This window comes from Camelus ferus, chromosome 6, assembly GCF_009834535.1.
Source record: "Camelus ferus isolate YT-003-E chromosome 6, BCGSAC_Cfer_1.0, whole genome shotgun sequence".
NCBI classification, from domain to species: Eukaryota; Metazoa; Chordata; class Mammalia; order Artiodactyla; family Camelidae; genus Camelus; species Camelus ferus.
The window spans coordinates 1,668,782-1,683,526 of record NC_045701.1 but is presented as its reverse complement, the minus strand read 5'-3'; the positions used below and the strand labels follow the sequence as shown (position 1 = coordinate 1,683,526).

The following is a 14,745-nucleotide window of genomic DNA, read 5'->3' as shown; positions in this document are numbered from 1 at the left end:
GTGTCAATTTCTGGTGTACAGCACAGCGCTTCAGTCATACACATACATACATATATTCATTTTTATATCTTCTTCATTGTAGGTCACTATAAGATATGAATATAGTTCCCTGTGCTGTACAGTATAAACCTGTTTACCTATTTTATATAGTTAGTATCTGCAAATCTCAAACTCCCAATTCATCCCTTCCTCCCCTCTTCCCCTGCTGGTAACCAAGTTTGTTTTCTATGTGTGAGTAACTGTGCTTACTTCTTAACGGTGGGGTTTTTTCTTTCTGTATTTTCTGTCTTAAAATGAACTTTTTCTTTTTTTAAATAATGGAGCAAGTAAAACAAAAATCTAATTTGGGGGAGGTTGGGAAAGAAAAATACTAATTTCTGCATTATAAGTTCTGCTATCCAAAGTGATAATGAACTTAGGAACATAGCCTGGGAATATCATAACCACCTCCCTGCTCCAAGTTTCCAAAGCTGTCACCAGATAGCAATGGCATGTTCCCTAGTACCGTGAATTGAATGTTTTAGTCTAAGCTTAATATTCTTAGTCTGAATATTCTAGAATTCACACCAGACCATGACTTTAGTGCCATGTCTACTCATGCAAACAGAGCAGAAACTCAGAGAGGTTAAATAATTTTCCCCAAATAATAAAACCAGCAATAGAGAGTTATGATTCAAACTTAGGGAAGGGAGTAATGATGTGCCTAGAGTCACAAGGCTTCTTCAAGAAAGAATATAGATAGACTAGAACCCAGGGCTCCTGACTCCCTGTCTAAAGCTCTCTCAGCCACACTCTCTCTCAGTGACACACTGGGTCAATAAATTGGGGGGGGGGGGGCCTAACTTGCTGCATAGTTTAAACAGTGACCAATACATGCTGCTAAACTTCTCTGAAGATTACACAGTATATTCACTTGATGCTGCGAAGTGCCACCCCGACAATACTTGCAGTCCTGAGCTTATTTGATGTGGTTGGGAAGCAAATGAGATTCCAGTGCCCCTGTTGCGCATAGGTGCTCAATGAGCATTTCCTGCATGGTGGGAAAGTGCCCTATATTTACAGAATTTCATCCAGTTTAACAGCAAGATCTAATGTTAAAATTAGCCTTGTAAAAGTTTTCACCCTAGTTCACACAAAAACAAGATTCTGAGGTTATGACTAGCAATTTTTCATGAGTTGATTTATCTGAATAAAACCTATAAGGTTTTGAACCATTAAACATTCGATTTAGGAAAAAAAATCTTAGTGTACAGAAGAATAAACTGAGAAATGGAACAGATTTGTTTCTTGTAATAATTATGAGCAATATCTCAAACTCAGCATCCTTAGACCATTGAGCTGTGTAGGATGAATGTGCTAATTAATCAATTACTACCCAACAATGTACCCTGTTTATTTACTGAAATGCACCAGAAACGTGTGCAGAACTGGTAATTATTAATCATCTTCAGTAACAAATATGACTCAAGTTCACCTTCATATAATTAATAGAGCATGTAGTTAGCGTTAACATCTTGCTATATCAGAAATAGCAATAAGGAATAAAAAGAAAGAGCTGAGCCACAGTCATAGTTCCCTGAAATGCCGGCTCAGGCTGAATGTGCCTACTACCCTGAGCAGCGGCACTACTCACACCCGTCCAAACTATGGCCAGATGGATCCATTAAAATCCAAGTTTTTAAAACTAAACTTTTTAATTTGAATTAAATTTTTAGACTTACAGAAAAGTTGTCAAAGTAGTCCAAAGAATTCCTATATACTCTTTACTCGGGTTCCCCAAATGAAATCCAAGTTTTAGAGCTTGAGAACTTGCTTAGAGTCGGAATCTTTGTTGGTGGTGCCCACGCTCCTTAGTGCATGCCTCTCAATTTTAAAGATATTTTTAAAGTACGTTCAATGTACACAGAAGTAGCTGTTTAACAACAAATTTTGCAAGTGATTGTGGAAAAAAAAATTTTTTTTCTTTGAGAGGCACCATGTAAACCCCCAAATTTCCTTTGTGTCAGACAGACTTCTGGGCTAGTTGAGCTGTACTTTTGATCTAGAATGCTATTTCCTGATTCCTTACTTATCGTGTAGCATTTAAAGGATGTTAAACTGTGCCAGCTACTTTTACCTCTGGGTCTAGCATCAGATGACTCTTTTTCACTGTGGTCAAACAAGCGGTTTTGAGGCCTGCCAATCTGAACCAATGTAGGTTCGAATCCCAGCTCCACTACCTGCCTGCCCTGTGACTGCAGGCAGCTTATTTTAACCTCTAACTACTGATACTCGGCTTCCTCAGCTTGAAAATGAGGAAAATGAAACCCTGCTCTGGAGTGTCACTTCAATGAAACAAAAGGTGGAAACTACCTAGCACAAAATAAACACTCAGTAACAGGTCAATGCTATTACATTGACACTATTGCCCTCTGTGGCCACTTTTAGCTTAGAAAACTGAACTGTGTGCATGCACGCATACACAAAAACGTTACTTCGTACAATGGAAACAGCAACTGTAGATTCACGTTTTCGATGTTTTCTCCTGAAGGGAGAAATTGGATGAAATGTAATGCTATTGTACAGTAAATTTAAAACCTGCCCCATTGGAAAATACCAGTGGAATGCCACTTCAAAAACCTAAAAAGACAAATCGTAAATCAGTGGCTGGACTACTGTATTTCTATTATAAAATGATTCGAGGCCCCTTTAAATGGAGAGCCCCCTTAGGGCATCTCAGTATTTGTTTATAGATCATTAACTACTTGACAGTGAGAGTGGGGAGGGGGCAGAAAGACCCACAGCTAAAGTGCTAAGAGACACTGTCAGCTGAAGATCAGCAATAAAGTCAAAACATCTTAGGAATTTGATTTGAAAATACGATTTCTGCTACAAAAATGTCTTGTGCTATTCATGAATGTATCGGTTAGTAAAACAAGGCTCACAGTACAAAGCTGAGACCATAACTATGACTCAAGTGACAAGGTGAATTTACTTGGCCATGTTTTCAAATGCTTCCCCAAACACTGACTACATGCTATGAAGATTGTAATATTGAAAACGTGCCCATAAAATGGACTGTATTATCTACCAGCATAAATCATTATCTGGTTTCAGAAAGTCACAAATATGTCTCCTTGCTACTGGACACCAGCATCTGCAGCAGAATAGCATAGACATGCTTCCTAATGAAAAGCTCCCTGAAAGCTGGGAGGCCACAGTTTTGTTTCTTGATTCTGGTATATGATCTTGGGTAAGTTTCTTTCCTATTTTGTAGTTTAATTTCTCCAACTACCAAAATTTAAGTTAAAGTTAAAATTAAAACTACTGACCCTACATATTATGATTTCCTTTCTCTAACATCCTTCAAACACACTAACTGTATTCACTTTACCCACTTTTTTTTTCCATTTATTCAACAAGTAGAGAACCTACCATATGCCAAGTTACTAGGTGCTGAGATCACAAAGGTTAACAAAACAGATATAAATCCCTGGCCTTAGAAAGTTTACATTCCAGCAAGGGGAGAACTTGAGAGTAGTTTAGACACAAGTTGCTTTTGGACAAGATCTCTATACCCACTATGTTCACAGTAAAAAGTTTTACCAAAATAATTCTTCTTACCACTCTTTGTAACTGCAGCCCCAACTGCCAGCCGACTCCTTGGGGGCTTTCAGAACATCAATCACCTCCAAAGAAGGACTCAAAAAGATCTTGATAAGAATACAGCGGTTCCTTCCTTTCCTAATGACTCCTGCCATAGCTCAGTACTTCCATGAGGATAATTTTGCATAAAGCCAGTATATATTGTCCTTGCCAGGGCAGACACAAGGATACAGGAATGGAGCAGCAAGCACTATTTGCTATGGGGAGAATGAATGAGCATTCTTCCAGCTGTAGGGGTAACTCACGCCACTTCCTCTGGTGCTGAGCTTGGCTTAGAGGGCACTGAGCCATGAAGCAGATTTGGGTTCCTAGGAGACTCAGGTCTGTGGCTCTTTGGAGTATCTGTTTTTTAAGTTCCAAAACATGCTGGAATATGAACTGGGGGAGCAGCAACTCCATGGTCTTTCTTTCCTTGAACCCAAACTCCTAAAGCTTCAAACTGGAAATTGTAAATGAAATCCTAATTGTAAACACTTCTATCCCCCCTCTTTTTTTTTTCTCTCACAATTCCTTTATCTTTTATCAGTATGCTGACATATGCTCCCAGCATCTTGCCTTTAATTCCCCTTCTGAGAATAGCAGTGAGTTAAAATCTACACACCTACTCTACTTTCTTTTAAGTCACACTATTAGGAATATGTGAGTAAATCAGGATTTCACAGTAAGGTTGTATAAACAACGTGAGAATAAAGATTCTATATATGTACAAGGTCATGTCTGGGTCATGTCCACTATATATGTCCTTTGTACATATTTCTTAGTAAACACTAACAATGGGAAGTTTAATATCTGTACACCCATTTAATGAGAATCTAGGTCAAGAAAGAGAATACTCCACAGGTTCACCAACTATAACAAGTGTGCCACGTTAATGGAGGAGGCTATGCATGTGTGGGGTAGGGATATATGAAAAACCTCTATCATTCTCTCAATTTTGCTGAGTCTAAAACTAGTCTAAAACAAATTAAGACTTAAATAAAGAGCTATAGAAACAAAAGAATTTTTTTAAAAGAGAGAGAATAATCTTGGTCCCCCAGAAGTCACCTCATTCTCCTCCTAGCCACTGATTCCCTGCCCAGGACTGATCATTATCTGGCCTCCTGACAACACAGACGAATTTAGGCCAGGTTTATACTTTATATAATGAAATCATCCAGTAAGTACTTTAGTATTTGGCTTCTTTCACTCTTCCTTATGTGTGTGAGATTCATGCATGTTGTGTGTGATTGTAGATCATTCTTTCTCATTGCTGTATAGTATTCCACCACAGGAATATACCACAATTTGTATATCTGCTCTGTTACTTATAGGCATTTGAGTAATTTCCAGGTCAACTATTACAAACATGAATAGTGCTGCTATGAACATGCTAATACATGTCTTTGGAAGAGCAAATGCATACAGTTTCTGCTGGGAATTGTTATGGACTGAATGTTTGTGTCCCCTCAAAATATGCTGAATAGGCTGAAGCCCTAATATCCAGTGTGACTGGATTTGGAGATAACGGCCTCATGTATGAAGAGGTGATAAAGGTTAAATGAGGTCGTAAGGGTGGGATCCTTATAATAGGGCTGATGCCCTCATTAGAGAAGAAAGAGTCAGGTGGAGTTAGCTCTCTCTGCCATGGGAGGATACAGCAAGAAGGAAACACAAGCCAGGAAGAGAACTCTCACCAGGGACCCAATCAGCCAGTACCTGATCTCGGACTTCCCAGTCCCCAGAACTGTGATAAATAAATTTCTGCTGTTGGCTAAACCCGGTCTATGGTATTTCGTTACAGCAGTCTGACCACACTAATATAAATATATAAATATATACCTAGGAGTGGTATGGCTGAGTCATAAGGTATGCATATATTCAGCTTTAATTCAAACGGCCAAAAATTTTTCCAAAGTGGTTGCCAGCAGTGCATGAAAGTTCTAACTGCCACCAAGCCTCATCCACACTTAATACTTTCTGTCTTTTCTACTTTAGCCACTCTGATGGATGTTTTCTGGTTTCAGTATTGCATTGGGGTTTCAATTCCCATTTCTCAGATGATTTTGAAATTAAGCCCCTTTTCACATGTCTATTGGATATCTGGATGTTCTCCCTTCTGAGGAGTCCATTCAAATATTTTACACCTTTCTATTGGATTGTCTTTTTTTTTTTAAATGATTTGTTCTGAATACCAAATGCTTTGTCAGATACATGTATTGCAAATACTTCTCCCATTCTTTAGATTACATTTTCACTCTCTTTTAATAGTGCCTTTTAAAGAATAAAAATTCTTAATTTTAATATATTCCAATCTATCAACATTGTATAACTAATTTTTAACATGTTCTGAACATCTACAATGTCCTGGGTGCCTTTAAAACAAAATGAAAACAAAAGCCCCCCTTTCTAGAAGCAGCAAGATATATCCATGCACATATTAAATGCCATACACAGAAGCACTATTCAGCTACTTTTAAGGGTTTCCTTCTAAGGGATATGCCATTTCTCCATCCTTTGTAGAAAACTAAGTATTCATGTATTTAATGCACTTGATTCTTAATTATTGGACACAGTTTTGGAACACTGATTTAAGCTTGTGAATGCCAACTTCTAAGCCCTTTTGTTTCATGGCCATTAAGAATGAGAACTGAAAAGAAAATCAAGCATCTGATGACCTGAGTTGTGGGTTTTTTGAGAAATTATCCTATTTCAGTTATGGAAGAGACACAGTATAATCTTAAAGTCAGCAGAAATATCTAGATGCCATATTCTCCAGCTCTGTATCCTTACATTAGGGTAATATTTCATTCAGACACTCCTGAATATCTGGGTGTGGTCTACCACCTGTGAAAAATCTTTGGAAGAACTTCCTACTTGAAGAGAAAAGAGAGAGTCAAAGAGCCTTGGATTAGAGAAGCCCTCATCACTGATGGGGTTTTTCCAAGAGGGCATCTTCCAACAGAAATCCTTTAGTTCCCTAGCTTTCATGAGACAATGCAGTGAAACCTATGTAAATATCTGGTTCCCTTTATCCGTAGTTTTTACCTTAAATGGTACAGAACATAGTTCTCAGACAGCCTTCAGAGGTTTTGCAAATGTTTGATTCAAACTTCATTTATTTAAAAATAGGTTTTTATATTCCCAAAATAGATATGATGTCAAATTTTAACATATTGCAAACTGCCAGAAATTAACTTGAGGTTAAGTCATTTCAGTGTAGAGCTCAGAATTAATCTCCTTCTGCCATTTCTGTGACTGAAGCACATGCTGAAGATTTCAAACCACTCTTTTAAAAACCACTCTTATTTGTACCTACTTCTCCCAAGGGATCAGGATTTTCTTGATAACAGACAACCAAAACAGAGGAATAAGAAATAAACCATTCTGAGGTTGCTATAACTACAACTGTTGTCCACAGACCCTTCAAAATTTTTTTAGGATTAGACAGCAGTGTTAAGACACCAGTGGCAGTGGGGCCAGCCACGGCATTCTAACCATATCTTTTCCTGTTGGTCTTAACCTGTGTCTTTGCAGGCTGGCCTCCTTTGATTCCTCCCCATTCCTAAACTTGGTTCTGCAGACTTCCTATTTATTATTGTAGCTATCCAATTTCCTTCCAATAAATTCCTTTTCTGCTAAAAACAATATAAAACAAAATAAAAACCCAAGACAACAACAAACTAGCCTCATTTTAAAAATTCACCTTTAAAGTTAATGTTAAAATTCTGCACTTACAAATGTTTAGTAATAAAATACAAGTTTTCACCTCCTTTATATGTTGGGGTTCTGTGACAGATTTTGTTTGAAAAAGGATTCCAGTGCTTTTTAAAATTTAATTTAAAATTAAAGTACTGAACCACCTCCCTGACTCGTCTTAACCTCTCTGCAGCCATTTCTATACAAATCTAACTACATCATACCTCCACCTTAAAATCTTTAAAAAGCTTTTATCTAATAGGGAATCTATAAAGTTCAAATTATTTGCATGACTACAAGGCCCCTGAAAAGACTTAACTTACAAGATCCTGCACACGTTAGTGGGTGCTCAAGGAATGTTTGTTGAATGAATCAATAAAAAGTAGAGAATGTAAGAGGTAGCCACACTATCCTACATTCCTATTGAGTATGTACAACAGTAACAGTAATTGTTGTATTTTTCTCTATTCATAATTACCTCACTTATATACAGCATTTTCCAGACACGTATTATTTATATATGGTTTCTCCAAACATAAGGCGTTTAGAACATATAAGAGGAAATGCTTCTTTCGAAAGCAGGTGTGTATGTACTTCAAGAGGCTGCAAAATTTGAGAAAAAAATTTTCCCAGAGTAATAGATTTGCTAATGGGTGACTGGGGGTTATTAAGGTTTCTAAGTAAGTCTCCTCGCCTCGTGCGCACCAGGCTCTTAGAGGGGACATGGCGATGCACACTGCAGAGAGAAGGGGGACTATTTTAAAGATTTAACTTTTTATGCTGAAATACCTGGGACTTCTTTTAAACTACACGACGGCGGGGGACCTAAATATGCAAAAATGCCCCCTGACTTGACCAGCCAGTGCAAATCTGGGGCCTTGGCTTTGAACTCACTTCCCTGAGGACACCTTCCATGCTTCCTCAACAACCTGAACTAAGGATTTCACTTCAGCCCAGGGCTTGGAAGAGAGATATGGGTTCGAGTTCTGCCACTCAGCGGGGTGGTTAAGTTCTTTTTAACCTTAGTTTTCCTCATACTTAAACTGATGAAACTCGCGAATTCCCCGTCACCAGGCTCCTGGGTGACGACCTAACTACCTCCTCAGCGTGCCTGGCCCTGAGCCGCCCTCGGCCGGACTCCGCTCTCTCTGAGGGAGGCCGCGGGAACTTTGTGCGCACGCGCCGCCGCGCCCCGGGGGCTCTCGCGCGCCCTCACGGCGCCCGTGGGGCGTCCCCGCCCCTCGCCCCGGGGAGCGGCCGCGCGCGCGCGCGCTCCCGCGGCCCCGCCCCCAGCGGCGCGCGCCCCTACGGCGGCCGAGGGGCCGGGGACGCGGACGAGGCGGGTCATGGAGGCCCTGCGGCGGGCCCACGAGGCCGCGCTCCGGCTGCTCCTGTGGCGGCCCTGGGCCTCGGGCGCCGCCTCCCGCCCGAAGCCCCGCGCCTCGGAGGTGCTGACGCGGCACCTGCTGCAGCGGCGCCTGCCGTACTGGACCTCCTTCTGCGTGCCCTACAGCTCCGTCCGCAACGACCAGTTCGGCCTCTCGCACTTCAACTGGGCCGTGCAGGGCGCCAACTACCACGTTCTGCGCACCGGCTGCTTCCCCTTCATCAAGTACCACTGCTCCAAGGCCCCCTGGCAGGACCTGGCCGGACAGGACCGGTTCTTCACGGCGCTCAAGGTCGTCAACCTCGGTGAGTGGCCCGGGCCGGTGAAGCACGTCCCCCCGACGCCTGTTTGCACTGTTTGCAAAGCACGCTGACAAACGTCCTCGCTCGGAGGCCGAGACCCCGGCGCAAGGTCAGACCGCGCCCGCGCAGGGGGAGCCCTGTCTCAGCCCCGCGCAGGCGCTCGCCGAGCTTCGCCCAGTGTTAAGGGATTTCCTAGAGCCAGCCTCCTCGTCCACCTACACTGCACCCTCCAGGACTGGCTGTGGCCCTGGTCTTCTGTATCCCCCGCCCAGTGGATGCTTGTCAGGGCTAAGTTGTTGCTCCTGAGTGGTTCCGAGAAAGTGGGGCTTAGCCACAGGCCTGTACTGAGAAACCCCCACCCCTCTGCCGCAACATCCCTGGGGAGGGGGCAATCCATCCTCACTTCCTGCGGCTCTGAACTAGGAGGACCCCTACATTGGGCAGTAAGAAGGAGGTTGTAAGCCGCTGGAAAGAGGCTCTGAAGTTTAAAAAAAAAAAAAAAAAAGCCTTATTGCATGACAGACGTACTTCCCGTGAACATCACTTTGTGGGTGCGTTCATATTATAAAAACTGGAACTACAGTTAAAGTTTCTTTGTTTTCTTTATATGAAATCCCGGCAAGTTTGTTTTACTAAAAGCACTAAAGATTTTCAGCAGTGAAGTTAGCCTCTTAGAATGCTAGGCCTAAAATATATTTAAAAGACTGTCTTTTTAATCTTGGTATATTTTCATGGGAATATTCTAACTCAGAGTATTTACTCTAGCGGGATGTTTATTTTCTTTTGGTTAATGACCTGAAGAAGAGGCGTGAACATTGACATGAATGTATCTTTTATAGGTCAGTGAAAAATAGGCCTTAAGATGTTTTGAACCTGTTAATAGCTCATATCAAGTTAATCCAGATTTCGGTAATTCAGAATGTAGACGTGCGAACTGACCCATGTTACCCAACCGGTTTTTTGTACCAGAATTAAAGCTAAATCCCTGTTCAGCTGCTCTATTACTATATAGTCTGAGAGGTCCTTAAATTTAAATATGGTATATGTATTTTTGCTTATAATAATTCATGGGGTTCTGGAATCATTGGTCCACTGGGACTGTTCTGGGTTCAGTCCATTAAGGAGAAGATTATTTACCACTGTGTAACCCTTTAAAAATATGTTTTATTATTTGACTGATGATAGAGCATGCCCATTAATTTTGAGGTTGGTATGAGGTTGAAGATTGTGGTGACTTAGAAAATTCAGTTCCAAGTTATTTGGAAAGACTGGAGTGATGACGAGATTCAAGAAGAACAAGTTTATTTTAGCGTTTCCAGAATCAGAAAAAATCATTCTTCCCAAATGTAGAGTAATAGTTTAGGAAAAGCATTAACAGGAGGGTTATAGGTAAACCGGGAGCCTAATGCCTTTTTAAAAAAAGGTTTCGCCATTTAAAAGCTAACACGTTTAGAACACCTTAGTGGTTAGGAGCTTCTCTTTTAGGTGTAAAGAAATCCAAAGAAAAATAGGATGCCCAGAACATTCTCATATAGAAAAGTAGTAAAACCTTTTGAAGAAAGAAACAACAGCTGTAGTTTTTCTGACATGGAAGAGAAAGCCGAATAGTGATTTAACGGTCTTTGTGGTCTTCTGAAAATTCTAAAATTCCTGCGTAAAAGAAAATAAGAGTTTTAAGTTAAACAAAAGAAAACTTTCTGTTCAAGCATGCTTTAATACAAATTGGCTTATACTAATAAAGGGTTTTTATTTTTTTTGCTGGACTTTTTAAAAGAAAGTCCACTTAAAGAGTATTCACCAATTTGGTAATGTTTATTTTGTATTTTTGTCTCAAGATAGGGAATTACATAATAGGATTCTTTCCTGTTCTTGTTGTGCAGTTGCCCCTCTGGATCATCAAGTACAAGTTCTGTTAAAGAATCTTTTTGCATTTAATCCTTTTCTTCCCTTCCAACTTAGTAATTATCAAAGTAATTCCCTTTTCCATTTTGTAAATACTAAAGATTTCCCTTTTACATATTTGTTCCCTTTCTCTTCTGCCTTCATTTTCAATGGAAGCTGACATTTTACTGATGGTTTACCAGCCTGGGTATCATGCTGCGAAGTAGATTGAGATTTAAGAAAAGCAACTTACCATTGGAATGAATGGGTAATCAGAGACTTGCCACAAAGTTCTAATTTTTTTTTAAGTGTTTAATTTGACAGTGGTTTACCTACTGTTCAGCTGACTCAAAATGAATCATTATGCAAAGAACTGACTTTCACATTTATTTTGATGTTACGTGTTTCAGACAGTCTGGAAAAAATTAATTTTTCATGGAATCTTACAGACTTTAAAGCATATGTGCTATAGATAAAGAAAATTATGGGTTTTTTTTTTTAATATATGTCAATTATATAAGTGGTTAATCTTCCCATTTTGTATACTAGCCTGACTGCATTAAATTAAGTGGACTGCAGGAAAAAAAAGAAATAAAGAATTTCTGATTCCCGTATCACTTCTCCATCCCCTATCAAACAGCCTTAATGATAATGGTTCCTACTTGCTTCTTAATAAGATAAAATGTAGTTATTATTAGACTAGTAGTCTTTGATCAGTCCTACATCTTAGCTGAAAAAATATTGACCATTTGTGTGATTTTTTTAAGTGTCAATATTTTAACTGAAAACTGTGATAAATACTATAAAACAGCATTTTCAGGGTCATCAGCCACTCCTTAAATTTATGTCCTTAGCTTTGGTTTAAAAGTCATATTTTGTGTATTTTATTCTCACTGTATTTGGAAAATTAATCATTATTTCTAGAGCCTGTTTTTTCTTTCTCACTCCATTGATTTTCAGCTTTTGAAGTTGTGATATCGTGTTTTAAATTTATTTATTTCAACTGCTCCCTCCACTCTTGACTCTCTTCTGCCTGTCTTCTTGTTCTCTTCCTCACTCCCCCACTCCACGCCAACACTTGCCTTTTTTTTTTTCCATTCCAGTTAAATGATTTATAAATAGCTTTACGATGCTAGTTTTTGTGGATTTTTTTGTGACATTCCCTGAGGCATTTAGAGATTCGGGGGAGGTATTATCAAGGCAAAGAAGGCAGCATAGTGTAAAAGGTTTCATAGGAGTTCCAGGGAGCCCTGTGATAGTGACAAGCTGTGACCCAGTATATTCCTAAAAATAGAGGGGTGCCAGTCTGAATGGGCATTTTTGCCTCTTCTCAGTGCCAACTAGTGATGCTTCTCCTGATTAATCTTTGGCATCACAGTGGTTGGAGTGCAGCTTCAGGGAATAAGCACAAAATAGGCCAACATACTTACACACTCAAAAAGAGCATAACACAGCAAATATATTCTTGCAGGAAAAATAAGAAAAAGATCAGGAATATGATTAGTCCTGCGCATATGTCCATTTCCCTATTAACTAGGAAGAAAGTCATTTTACAAATGTACAGCTCTTTAAATTGTCGTTTTCTGTCCAACTCCTACATAGGAACAGTAAAATTAATACTTGTGTAGAGCATCCAATATTTGTTATTGATTTAAGTGCCTGTGGTTTTATACATGTTTTTTAATATGTTAAAAGTCACTGATTTTAAGTAAGTGCCTTAAAAAATAGGAATTGTGGAAGTTAGTTTTGTGTCCAACTTAGTGTGATACGCATATGAGCGCTTAAATCCATATCTCTGGGTAGTGTATGTTTAGTTTCATGTATCACAAATGGTAACTAATCGCAAACGGAAATATTCCAAAGAAAAAGCATGTTGTCTGAGTCTGCTGTGTACCTATTTCAAATAGGTTGAAATGAGATTTTCAAATCAGTTGTAAAAATACTGACGGGATTATTTCTTTCTCATGCTTGTCATCATGCTGAGATCTTCCTTAGAGTTGTTTTCCGCCTTTGGTTTTGAAGGCAGCTATTTGACCTAGTTTCTTTAAAGTTGTACAAAAAATTATTTTAGCCATCAATATTACTGTCCAACTTAAAGCGCAGTAAAGATGACCTAGTAATTTAAGCTCAAGGCCAATAATTGGGAAACATCAGCTAAATTAATGAATATTCTGTTTGCTTATTTGTGAAAAGAATATAGAATTACTTCCTAAGTACTTGGAGATAATGAATTAATGCTTGTAAAGTGCTTAGAATTAGAGTTTACAGCAGTCTTATTTATAGTTTTAAAAAATCTCTGGGCTCACACAGTTGTTACCATGTTCCACAAATATAGATGAAATTGAGCTCTTAGGTAGAGTCAGTATTTACTAATATTTTAATATTTTTGTAGCTTTATGATCTGTTGATGTTGCTCAAGAGTGCTGTGTGATTTGTACCAGGACAAATATACGAGTGCATGATTAATGAGTATTGATTTCACAAATAACATATTCATTTGTTTTCTAGGTATTCCAACTTTATTATATGGACTTGGCTCCTGGTTATTTGCTAGAGTCACAGAGACTGTGCACACCAGTTATGGACCAATAACAGTTTATTTTCTAAATAAAGAAGATGAAGGTGCCATGTACTGAAAGTGTGCTTTGAAGGACATAAATATCAGTAGATTTTCTCATGTGTATATGCATTATTTATTTTTGATCCTTTAAAATAAAACTTTTGCAAACACCTTTTCCTTTCTACGGTGTCTGGTTCTTTAAGATGAATCACTGCCCTCAAGAGGCAAAGCTTTTCATACACTGTTATATATTTCATACTCCATCTAGCCAATGGGAACTACAAACACATAATGTTTATACCAATTTTTTTCCTATAACTAGGTTAAACTACAGCTAAAGAATGGTTGTAACTTTTAGGTCTTACAGTTATGTATTAACAATTTAAATCAACTCTTTGAAAATGCAGATACCACACAAAGAAGGAAAGGGGGAAATCTTTAACATTGGAAAAAGAAGTAGAGGATTTTAGGATAGACGGTGGAAACAGTATAATATCATTGGCAAATCCAAATTGATGAGAATTCTAATTGCAATCTGAAATTTAAACCATTCAGCTGCCAGGATTTTAAATAGAAATGTGTTAAAGCCCTTGTGCCATTTACCTGTGTTGAGAGGTGTGAGTGTCATGTTGAAACGTCTTACTACCTGAAGAATCCAATACCATACTACTACTTTTTTTAATGTAGTAACAACTCTGGTTAATATAAATGCAGCAAGATGAATGAAATTAAGGCTTACTAAAAGTTAAAATGGCATGCTGATAAAGCTGTAAGAACAATTAAGATCTAGAAGGACCCAGAAAAATAAATTTGGTGACTGTTTAAAAAAGCAATTAGCTGAAATGGTACATATCCATAGACTTATTGGCGATGGGAAGTGGGCTGAAATTTTAAAGACCTGATGGCAGTTTTGCGTTAGAATTTTATTAAGTTAATTGCATTTTTGAAAGCAAAGTCATTAAAAAAAATTTATCCTTGGGGGTAGTTACAAAATACCCAGACGAATGGTAAATTTCAGAAATTTGGAGTAATTTAGGGAGAACTAAGTAGAACTATTTAATTTCTAAACCAATGGGTGTTTAAGATTTATGATCTCTCCCATAATTACAAACATGCATTATGTATCATTTTATGTTAATGTGTTGCTGATAATCTGTGACGTTTACACATCGTTGTAGCAAAATATTTTATAAAATTCAATCTAACCAACATTTGGGTGCTTACTTCTGGCAAATCAGTAGGGAAAGTGAGTGGAAGTGATGGAGGTGAGAGCAACAGGATAATGAAGTATTACA

General features: G+C 38.7%; 1 long non-coding RNA gene across 1 annotated transcript; it reads left to right on the top strand.

Annotated features, from left to right (window-relative positions):
* The first annotated feature begins 8,543 nt into the window (after window positions 1–8,543).
* Window positions 8,544–13,625, top strand: C6H15orf61. Its single transcript, XR_001365921.2, has 2 exons — window positions 8,544–9,012; window positions 13,399–13,625. It is a non-coding gene; the product is annotated as a chromosome 6 C15orf61 homolog (long non-coding RNA).
* Window positions 13,626–14,745: the final 1,120 nt, after the last annotated feature.